The sequence below is a fragment of the Rhea americana genome, unplaced genomic scaffold (assembly GCF_003343005.1).
Source record: "Rhea americana isolate MKP2758 unplaced genomic scaffold, rheAme1 scaffold_194, whole genome shotgun sequence".
NCBI lineage: Eukaryota > Metazoa > Chordata > Aves > Rheiformes > Rheidae > Rhea > Rhea americana.
In genome coordinates, this window is record NW_028186083.1 from 492,887 (window position 1) to 504,541 (window position 11,655).

The window sequence follows — 11,655 nt, forward strand, 5'->3', positions numbered from 1 at the left end:
AATAGGACACAAGGCAGTCCCCTCCTCCAAGGACGCTTATGGCATGCTCTGTGCCATCGCCCTTGGCCAGGACAGCGGGTGCCGAAGGGCGGCGAGCAGGGGAGGGTTGGGGAAAGGACTTGCACTCCCCTATGATACTCGTTTAACAATGAAGAAAACTGCAGCCAGCTCCGGCAGGGAGCACTCAGGCAATCCAGAGCCAAGCAATGCCAGGTGCTGAACCTGCCTTTTACTACYGGGGTAAGACTGAGCAAAGAGCAGTGAATTGCTGCCTGGGCCTGGGCCAACGGCTGTGTTCATGTGCTCTCTACTGCCACGGGAGAGTCGCTGAAACGAACAGTTTTGGGCAGGTGATGTGGCAGAGGGTCCCCGGAGCTGCGACGGCTCGGCAGGGCAGGCTGCGCACCGCGGCACAGCGGGCAAAGCCGTGGTGTGGTGCGGGGCCGCTCCGAGGCAGGGCGGGCTGAGGAGGCACCGGTGGGGCGCAGGAGCTGAGAYGAGCCGGCCGGAGGCAAAACAACAAACCCAAACAGGATTTTTAACTCTGCGCCTCCCTTAAGGAGGGCTGGGAAACATCAGCACGGCGGGCGACCTGCAAACGCGCTGCTGGGCTGSAAGAGGGCGGCAGGTAACTGCTGCAGCATGTTGCCCCGGCTGCTGGCCAAGAGCCCGCCGTGCGGACGGCGCTGCGTGGACGCCCACCACCTGCCCAGAGCCAGCAAGGGCAGGGCCGCTGCTGGCTCTSCCGATGCCGGGCGTGACAAGGGAGGACCCTGCCCGTCAGCCTAAGTGTTGCCTTTTAAAAGTGCTGAATCCGAGGCCTTTGTTTGCTCAGTTATTTAGTCTTAGCTCAGCTTTCATTATGGGAAATTAGCCAGCAAATTACCTCCCTGCTTCCTTGATGTCATCTGCCTTTGGATGACACTCTCTTGAGCAGATCTGCTGTTGCCTGGGTTGAAGACCGAAGTCCATGAGCCCAATGCTCAGACCAGGATATTTYTGAGAGGCTCAAGTATGAATGAGAATTTGCCTTTTACTAGAAATCAGTGGGACCAGGCAACAAGTTCCTCCTCCGTCATCACAGCTTTAGAGAGACCATAGATGGTCATAGATGCCCGAACTGAAATGTCACCCAAGTCCTAGCRGTAGCATGGACCATGCAGCCTAGAACCAGCAGGATGATCTGGGTTATCTTTCCTTGGCAAACAGGAGGACARTCTTCACAGGTCTCCTGCAAAAGCCCCCGAGCCTGGCTGCAGGACTCGCCACCGCTTCTGCAAGCTCCAGAATGGAGGCTTGTTGCGCTCGGTCTAACCGAATGGCAACGTGGAGGAAGCAAGCCTTGCCCAGCCTGGCAGCTCCTGGAGGCAGGGTGGGAACTGGCAGGAGAGCTCGGCTGCTCGAGCACCTTAGTCAGCCTCCTTCAGTACCTAATGCCAGCTCCTACTTGATTCACAGGTAATAACCAACAGATCAGAGGAGAAGGGAGGCTTTCGCTACATGGGCAGTCCTCCTCTTGCCCCATGGACGAGGTGTCACCAATGAGAGCAGCTCCTTCCAGGAGAGCACTGAGAGCAGCACTGCCTGCTCCAGTGCTTCTGCAGTGGAAACATCCCTGCCTTCCCCACATCCTTGCCACTGTCTAGGATGGACAGTTCAAACAAAAATTCCTTTGCACTTCTCAGACTGCAGCCAGCTGCCCTGGGCTTTGTGCTGGTGAAGTCGGCCTCTCCTCCTCCCTGCCCGAGGGGATGCAGCTCGCTGTCTGAGGTGTCCCTGGCAGATGAGGGTCCCAAAGTCCCAGAGCCAGCTCTGAACAACCTTCGCCTCCAGTACAGCACTGAATATGCTGCACGGCTTTGACGTAATCTTGCTCTCCTCTGCTCTGTGCCAGGCTATTTCATTTTCTCCAGTACTGTGCGTTGTTCCTCCTCAGCCCAAGAGTTAATATTTTGACTAAAGATCAGATCTTATGTGCCAAAAGCCAGTGAAGAGGAAATGCGAACCTTTCAGTCTTAAATGTGAAGGTGGAAGCTCTGCATCTTTTCAGAGGTGAGTGCACACATTTGCATTTCAGAAGAGAGGCTGTGACAGCTCACCTGGCCATGCTCGAACCCTTGCCAGTGCACTCACCTCTGCAGGTCAGGGYTCTGGGCCTTGGTGCCTCTGGGCACCAAGCACTGGAGCAGTGTCCTGGCCGCGCACCCATGGAGAGATGGCTTTGCTAATGAAGTCAGTCTCATTAGCAAGAACTGCAACAACAGCAAGCAGCCGTGGGAGCAGCGCTGCTGCTGTTGGCCTGCGCTGGACACCAAGCCACAGCCCAGAGAAACCTGTRCCTGCCCAGGACCTGCACAGCTAGCAGCCTGTGCCATCCACACAGCTTGGGCTCCTAACTCTGACGGCAAAGACCGGGGCAGTCAGATGCCTGCCTGCTGCCCCGGTTGCAGCATCTGCCCCTGTGTAGCTCTCAGCACAGCGCTGGCTCAGCTGCACACCCAGCCCCACGCRCACAGCGCTACGCCTCATCTCAGGCTGCTCCCCACGAGGGGTTCGGAGCATTCCTGCTCCGTGGCGGTTTGGGAAGGGCTCTGCCTGTTTGCAGGTAGCAACTTATTCTGAYATTTGCATGTGACAGGCTGGGCTTGCTCTGCAGACTCTGCAGCCGCCAGGCTTGCAGGAAGCTGCCTGCACACAGCATGCAGCCCTGTTCCCGAGCGGCCCTGGCCACTCACCCGAGGTGCCATCTTACAGGCAGCCTAAATGTACGCTCAGCTGGCTGAGCAGCTTTCTACTACTGGTGATGGTGCTCTCACAGGGCCTGCAGGCACACTGGGGAAGCCCAGGAAGAGAGGAGCAACACAAAGTACGTGCATATCAGTCCCACTTTGCTTTGCTGCTGGCTGCAACGGAGGGAAAGGGCAGATGTTGGGTCTAGCTGGGAATGCAGCCTCCAAATGAGGGTTCCCCATATCCTCACTACGTGCACTTCTCGGAGCTGCACTTCAGCAGCTCCAGATCGCTGACACCAGGCAGCACTGCCTCTCTTTGAACTACAGCAGCTTCGTCCAGGAAGAGTTAACGTTTTGGAGAGGGTATCGTTATGTAAGAGGGAGATAAGGCTGCTGCGAGTGGTCAGATCAAATGCCTGCGTAGCTGAGGATGCTGCCTGGCAGTGGCAGGAGCAGGTGCTGAGGGAAGGCAGCTAAGAAGCAGGGAACGGTGAGCACGGCCCGTTTCATAGCTCTCACACAGTAGGCACTGGTAGGGATGCCGCTGCCTGTAACATACTGTCTCAGGCATGTGACAGAGCCGCGCTCCTCCTGCCTACACAAACCAAGCTGAACATCTGCTGTCTTGCAGGGAGCCTGAAATGAAAGCGGCCTCGTCTGGCTCRGATGGCAGAGGCCGTGTGTTTGGTGCAGCAGCTTCAGCTGATGATTAGAGGCTGCCACCATGYGCGCAGGTGTGTGTCTTTGCCCAGCCTGACAGCTGGACCTTTGTGCAATGCTTGTGCCTGGCCCCAGCCCCCTTCAGAACAACGGCTTTCCCTAAAAGGTGCTTTGCAATCCCACAAAACGCTATTTGCTCCTGTTAACAAGCCCAATTTATTCTGCCATCTTYCCTCTGTAAGCTAACACTGTTGCTCTGAATGCAGGATTTCCCATTATTGCACTGGAAGCGAGAGAGAAAGAGTAAAAAAAAAAAACTCTTTCCAACCACTGCTACAGGCAAAAAAATAGAAGAATAGTTGAAGATCAGATGAGCCAAGTACACAGCCCTGCCTTTGTCTGTGCCACCTGTGGTACCTAGGAAGAATAGCAGCAAAACAGAGCAGCGCAGCGGCAAACATACTCTGAGCACTGGCGCCGGGAGAGGCCTCGGCTGCACGTTCAGCTGCGCGTTGGCCTGTGCCACGCAAAGCCCCGAGACAGAAGAGCAGCACRGAGTCAGCTTGCCCTGCCTCATGTGAAACAAGCATCTCCTTCCCTTTCCTCTTGGGTTGAGTTTCTGCACGGCTGCATAGGTTGGGGGTATCACATGAGCCTAAAGTCACTGTGCATACTTGCTGCGTGCAAGCGGTCAGACCGCACAGTCGGGCCTTCAAGCCACAAGTGCCATGAAAATCACCTAACTGATACTTCCCATTGCCTCTCCCRTTGCTGGTGGCCTTTTCCTGATCAAGTGCCATGCTGACACAGCTCCCGGCCACCGGAAGAGCCAAGCTGGACGGGGTCCCCAGCAAACAAAGCCGTGCTCTCCTCCTTGCTACGGCCTGTGCCCCCAGCCCCCCATGCCAGCGCTGCTCCCTGTGAGTCAGGTACCCTCTGCACCGGCAGGCCCGCTGCAGGCCCGCGCGTGCTCTCGCTGTGCGCACCGGAGTGCCATGCCTTTCTGCACCCACCCGGCAAGACAGCATTAACAGAGGCACGCTGGGGCTGTGCTGCTGGCTGGCAAGAACTGGGGGGCGGGGGTGTTTCTAAATAAGCAGACAAAAATCTGCTTCTGAATGGAAGAACAACCTCAGGGTGCTGTTTGGTCTTTGGGGCTGACCAGCTGGTGATCTGGTAGTACCCAGGTGTCTCTGCCATCACATTCTCATTTGCTGATCTGATCCACTTAATTGATTAATTAACCTTGCAATAGCTCTGACCCACAGCCAGTCCTCTCCTAGACTCCGCCTTGGTCTTCCCCATCTATGGAGACCAGCTGCTGCTGCATGCTCATCTCCCTGGGCTACCATGTTCCCTGACCACTACTGGTGGTGCCAGAGATGGTGGGGGGCTCCCTTGGGTAGCCAGGGGTCCCCAGGTTCCTCAGCCCTGGAGGCACGAGGTCTTTGGCCCCAGTGACATGGAGGCCATGCCCCATGGGACCAGTGCAGCTTCCTTTCTCCCATGGAGGTTGATGGGTTCTGCCCTTTGCCTCATCTGCATAATTAGGGGTAGGGGAAGTGAGCAGCTAATTACAGGCTGGAGGTGACTCTGATCTTCAAAACCTCCAGGTTCTTTCTATGTAGCTCCCAGTCAGCTCTGTCCCTGGGTGTGAGCTTACGATAAAGGAGTAATACTTCTCCAGCACGTACCATGGCAGGGACATTACTTCTGCCTTACTGCTGTCGTGGGGCTGGAGCTCCTCACCAGAAGAGCAACTGTGCTGCAGACTCACAGCTCAAAGTTGGTTCTGCTCTGGTAAGTCCCACTGCCTTGCATCAGGTACTGTGAATGTTTTTGCTGCATCTAAAATCAAAGCTGCAGAGTTTCACTTGCAGTTGGGTTGGCCAAGAGGACTAATGTGCTAGAGGAGATGCCTGTGGTAGTTGTTCTCTTTAGGGCTGAGCTTGATGTGCATCTTTCCAGGGCTGGTTRGCCAGTGCAGTTTGCCATTGCCTTTTATCTGAGCTACGCTGGGTTGCCTGACATCAGAGTGGCCCCTCCCTAAACAAGGGGATTTCCAAAAGCAAAAGATAATAATATTTATACAGTGGTTTGTGTATTGGGTGTTCCAGTCCCTCAGAAAGGTTGCTGCTCGCTCTTCTGTTTCACGTCTTGCGATAGCTGGTTTTTATTCCTCTAGCTCTGTTTCCCAGAAATAGTTATGTTAATAAAGGCTGAAATTCCCAAAGGAAAGCATTCCTGGCTTGGATCTCCTTTAAAAGGCCTGAAAAATACCTCTTAAAAAGCTCCAAAAATCTAGGCAAACAGGCAGATGTTATTGTTAAATATGCTGTAATCTCTATTGCTTGTCAGTCTTTGAACAATGTGTTGGCAAGTCTGCACTTGTCTCTTATTCAGGTACTGTTATTTTGGGGGCTTATCTTGCAGTCAGAATTGGGATGCTGGTTTGTACAGCAACGTGACCAGCACCTGGCAGAGGTGAGAGCATCTCTAGGCTCTTCTCTCCCTTGGCTGCAGGAAACTCTGCAAGGGTGTGACTCAGTAGCCAAATCACCCGGCCAGCGCACATGGCTGRGTGGTGCTGTGGGAGAACTGGGAATCTGCAGAGCAGCTGTAGACTGCAGGACCTGAGAGGTACCCTAACAAACTTAGTGCATGGGGAGGAACAGGAAAACCTAGAACACTGCTCTCCAGAAAAAGCAGAGAAACTGAAGCCCCTGGTTTCTTTCTTAGAGCATCATCTGGGATTCGAAGCAGGTTTGTGGGCTGGGTATAGGAAATGTCAGTACTGAAGCAAACCTTCTCCTTCCCAGGAGAGGTGAAGTTATTCATTTTAGAGATGACAAATGTTCTTTAATGTTGCAGTAAAGAGAAGAGTCAATATTGCAGGCACTGAATGAACGAGCCTGCTCAGGGCTCTTCATAGCCAGGCTGAGCAGCAAATTGCTACAGAAATGGTCTTGCAGAATGACATTAAAACACATTTCAACAGAGCATAAACTGCAGTTGTTCTCAGGGTCAGGTCTTGCTTGTACTGAGTCCAGGGGAGCTTAGATTTGCCTTGAGGCCTTCAGCCAGGCCTGGCTTTCCTGGGTGTTACAGTAGTGACTGCTGCTCACTCTGTAGAGCTGAGGGGATGTGTCAAAACCACCAGCTTCCTGCTCCTTTTCCAGTCTGTCCACCAGTGGTTTGCTCTGCTGGAGCTCTTTGCTTTGCTGTTTTTGGATATGGTTGGATGTGTTACACAGATTCCTTTCAGGAGGGTGACTGGAGCCATTGGCACATGATACAGGAGAAAAAGCAGTTTTGCTTTGAAATGGAAAAGAGGAATGGGAAACAGGACTAAGCAGTGGAGTAACGGGGTATGATGCCTGCTGCCTTGGCTCTACCTTATGCCTTTAACCAAACCCTTTTCTGACTATGTTCAGTCTTTTTAAGCAAGTAGAGAAGGGTGGCTATCAGATGTCAAATCAAGATCATAATCTGTTTCCCCAAAGCTTTGAGCAGGCTTGGCTGCTTGTACAGCACCAAGAACTGCCAGGTCCCCAGTACTTGCAAAAACACAGCAGTATTTTCCCAAAGGGGCAGTATTTTAGTTTCAGGGTTAGGGTTAGTTTCAAGCGTGACTATTCCTTATGTGAGAAACTCGAAAGTAGGCTGCAGAAGGTCCCAGGCTTATCATTGCTCAGTGACCCCAGATCAGATGTGCTCAGTCTACAAGCATGATGCTCTATTTCTCTCAGTGCAGTGTTACCTCCTCCACACACCTGAAACTCAGGTTGCTCCTGTGACCTGAGCCAGCTCTCTCTCGGCTACAGGGCTGATGAACCCTAATTAGCCCATCCCAGACTGCTGCGACACCCCCTTTGGAGGGGTGGCAGCAGACACCTGTGTCGCGGCTAGCCTCCCCTCCGTGGGCGCTGACTGCAGCCAGGCCGCGAGGGCTGAGAGCAACGCGGGGCTCTGCGCAGACTGGCTCAGCCTGTGGTGGTGTGGATAAGGACAGGAGCATGGTGCACCCCGGCTACTTTACAGACCATTGGGGGCTTTAAGCAACTTCTAGATCAGTCTAATGAGCCTAGCTGATGAGCTCTTAAATGCCTAGCAGTGCTTCATCAGCCTGTTATAACTTAGAGAAGCCAGCTTCCTGCGTCATGAGCCAAAGCCMTCAGTGAGCAAACCCAGCAGGTATGTCCGGTGACCCATGGTCTCCTGCTTGCTGACAGCCAGGACATGGCACATACCTCCCCGGCTGTGGAGTGCCCTGCAGGAGAGGGGAGGAAGGATGTACCATCAGCAGTTACATGTGACTCAACAAGACAGGAGGACAACAGATGAGCTGGAAGTGGGGCAGGAGGCAAGGCAGGGCAGTAGTTAGCTAAGCTTATCCAGCAAGGCACATTTGTGCAGCCTGGCTCCTTTATCTGCTCTTCTCTCGGCACCAAAGGAGCAGRAAATGGGGTGGCTGAGGTTTTTGGAAGGAACTAGGCGAAGGGTTGTTATGTGGACCATCAGTCGCGGTCCTGGCTGACTGCTCTGCCCCTGCCTGCGTGGCTCTCGCAGGCGCGGAGAGGCAGCTAGCTCCGCAGCAGCTTTATTCATGCTACTATTTCCTCCCCGAGCCTAGCAGAGCCTGCCCACGGGCATGCTACGCGCTCCCTGCCGTGCAGCCGCCCCCTCCTCGCCTTTGTGGAGCGGGAACAGTCAAGGCTGCTTCCTCTCCGCTTGACAGCTGGATCCTGCCAGCTGCTAACAAAAACCCCTCGCCACGGGGGCACCCCCAGGCATCGCGCGGTGGCAGGGAAAGGCCTGAAATGGGGAGCAGGAACCCGCTGAGATTTATAAACTCCTGAATGATATGGCCACTCTGCTCTGGGGACAAGCCCCCCTCAGCAAATAGCACAAGGATTTTATGCAAGGGAAAAGGGGGGAAAAAAAACCCTTTTTCTAAAGCATTTTTTTTTTGAGCTGCTGGCTCCTGGCCTGCTCTCCTGCACTAACACGCTGTGCTCTGTGTGTCAGTAGCTTGAGAGAGCAGCAGGGTGGCACAGGGCTAGCCTGCAGGACCAGCTGCATCTCACTTAAACTTGGGTTAGGTGCATCAAACGCTCTGGAAAACCAGCATTAAGCCTTGGGGAGGCACAAGCTGGCCCTATAGCTATGTGCAGTGTCAGTCCTGCAGTCAGTTGAACACCAGTGACCGTTTCTGAACTCGCTGCTCTCAAAGCAAGTAGAGACTTGGTCTTTTCTGAAGTGCTAAACTTTAGTTTCGTGTTGGCCAATGGCACCTGGATTGCAGGAGGATGTGGAAAAGCTCTGCTGCTCCATCCTTGCTCCCTGCAGTCCRCACTCTGTTTTCCAGTCTGTGTGCAACCCCATGCAGGTAACTAGGGGACCTGCATGGAGAGGGGCCTGGGCTGCACGGAGCAGACCCACAACCTGCTCTGTTTTCTGGGGTGCTGCAAGATGGAGCCTTGTTTTTTTCCTGATGATGTGCCCTGCAGAGTCAGAGCTGATAAAAGGGAGAAGCTTTTCCCCTATTAGTTGAGGAAAGCATGGAGAACTACCCTGCCAGTGTCTGCTGGGGACCTGAGCTGCTCAGCCTGCACCACAGGGCTGGTGTGGGTTGAGGCTGCAGGTGGTTTTGCCCTGTGTTTACGCAGCAGAGTGGTGCTCTGGGGCAGCCACTTGCGGGCTGCGAGGCTGAGGCCGAGCTCCGTCAGTCACCATAAAATCAAAGGCAGCTGCAAATTCCTTGCAACATTCCCTGGAAATTGTCTGGTACTTCCTTCTCGCCCAGACATTTCCGGGGCTCTGCCAACTGCTATGTGCTCTAAATACAGCCTTGCTTATCCAGAGGATCTCAAAGGCCTGAAGCCCTCCGCAAACCCGAGTGCGCAGTGGTGGCAGGACTGCCGTCTGGGTGGGCGGCAGGGGCTGAGATCCCTTACCAAGTCCACGCAGCACAGGGCAATAAAAGCAGAAAGCGAGAACTGAAGCAAAAGCGGAAAGAAACCACGATGGAAATAGGCTAGTTCACAGCACCCGGCCTCCCGCCAGCAGCAGCTGTACGGAATGAGGTCACTTTCTGAGCACATCGATGGGGTTGCTTAGGGTAACAGGAAGGGAGGCCAATTTTAATCAATTAGTTGGAAATCAAGTTTACACGCAGCAGCAAATGTTTCCCGTGTAAGCAGCCCAGGGCCAGCGCCCCTCTCATCTCCCGGTGCATAGCTCTCTGTATGCCYGAGGCGTCCTAGACCCGTATTGGTATGGAGAGTCGCTCGCAGAACGGACAGTGAGCGAATTCCAATTTCCCTCATGAATAGGGACTCCCGGCCCTGCGAACTGCTGCTCAAACCTCCCTCCCCTAACAGGAAGGGACGCGCCGCTGCCCTCCGTGCTCCGAGATGGAACACTTACAAAGGGGGAAAAGTCCCCGTCGTGCCTGGGCCTCCTCCGCAAAGCGCTGTCTGAGAAGCGCCAGGTAACCCAACTCCCCTTCCTCGGCGCGGCAGGACGTGCGGCTCCACCTGCTGCGCCGTCCTGCCGGGAGACCCGAACCTGCTGCGCGGTTATTCTCTGAAGGGGGAGAGTAGCTGGGCGAGAGCTCCGCTTTCGCTTCGCTTCTTGCTTTCTGCTTTTACTGCCCTGCGCTGAAGCACTGCGCGGACTTGGTAAGGCATCGCGGCCCCCGCCGAGAGCAGACCGCGAGCCGTAGCGCTGGAAATCAGAAGTGCCGCGCGTGCCCCCAGCGGCGTTTTCAGGCCTGTGGTGCCTGCGTGCCCAAGGAAGGGTGTGCAGGGAATTCAGCTTCCCCTTTCAGGCTTCGCTCCCAAGCAGCAGGGGACCTGGGGCTGCGATTCAAAGATTTCTCTGCTCTCGGCAAGCGCCAGAACCCTATCTGCTAGGTGCTCCTGTTCCTGTTCGCCTTGCGGTCGCTCAGCGTGTCTTTTTTTGAAGTGYTAAATCGGCGTGCATGTGGCGAGGGTTGTGTATTTGGAGATGAAAGGGGCTGGGAGAAGCTTGCCATATATGATTTGAGGCACAAACACCACCCTCTAGGGAAAACCAAGCTGGCATGAGGCCCTGGAAGGAAGGAAGGAAGGAAGGGGTGGCTGTTTCTGCTCCTTGGGCCCAACACAGCGGTGAGAAGCCGAAGGCTTCTACCACAACAGCCTCACGCAGAGCACCTTTCGGGTGCCTTTCTTTCCCTCTTCATCCCTGACTCCTACCTGTACCCCCAGGTGTGTGATGTGGCTGGTTTCCTGGTATGACACTGACATAGTTGCTCAAACCAGAAGTCTCAGTCTGAGGCTCTCTTTCGCTCTCATATTGGCTTCAATTTTTCTAACCCTCCCCAAAACTTACTAAGCCAGAAGGTTTCCCCCACCACCATCATGCATTTCTGAGCACTAAAATGGTACAAACTCTCCTGCCTTTCCAGTTGTGAAGTTGGAAACAGTTACGGAAGTCAAGTGAGTGACTTTCAAGTGGTGCCAGAGGCAGGAGCAGATCCTTCAGAGTTGAGACAGTTTGGATGAAATCCCTGGGATTTCTCCTTTGTTTCTGCAGGGGRTGGATGGGATGAGCACAAGACCCTTGCAATCCCTCAGCGGCCGGAAGGACGCGCAAAGCTATGCTTTCACCGCGTCTAGGCATAAATTGGTTAAAAGCCACYGCTGCTGTTGCTGCCCTCCTGATGTTCACTGGGGTCACTTAGCKAAGTCACAGCAGCAGGTTTCTGCTGGTGGGAACTGGTGCCAGCGCTCCCAATCGGGAGAGYTGGGCTTGTGCCGCCTGGGAATCGGCCCCGTGGAGCCGGCGGGTAGGAAGCAAGCAGCGAGCTTGCCCCTGGCCACGCAGGAGCGTCGGCGTGCCCGAAGGTGGATGACAGGCCCTGGGAGCAGGAACGCGTTTCCTGCTAGAGCAGGGACAGCTGATCTAGGGTATCGTAAGGGGAAACGTTCTGTCCGTGCTAATCTCTCYGCCGTTCCCGTGGCGGCAGCGCTGGGGATAAACCGCACTTCCAACGTGCTCTTAGGGCAGCTGTCGATGTTCAGAGCTTCAGGGCTACGTCCCGGCCTCCCGCCAGCCAAGCGCCGGCCGTCGAGGACCGGCGTCGCCCAAAGCAGCCGTTCCGCGGCTGAGTCGAGGACCTGGCGGGCGCGCGCCCGGGCCGCTCTCCGGGCCGCCCCGGAGCGAGGGGGCCCGGCGGGACGCGCGCTCCCCCCGGGCCAGGGGGGCTTCGCCCGCC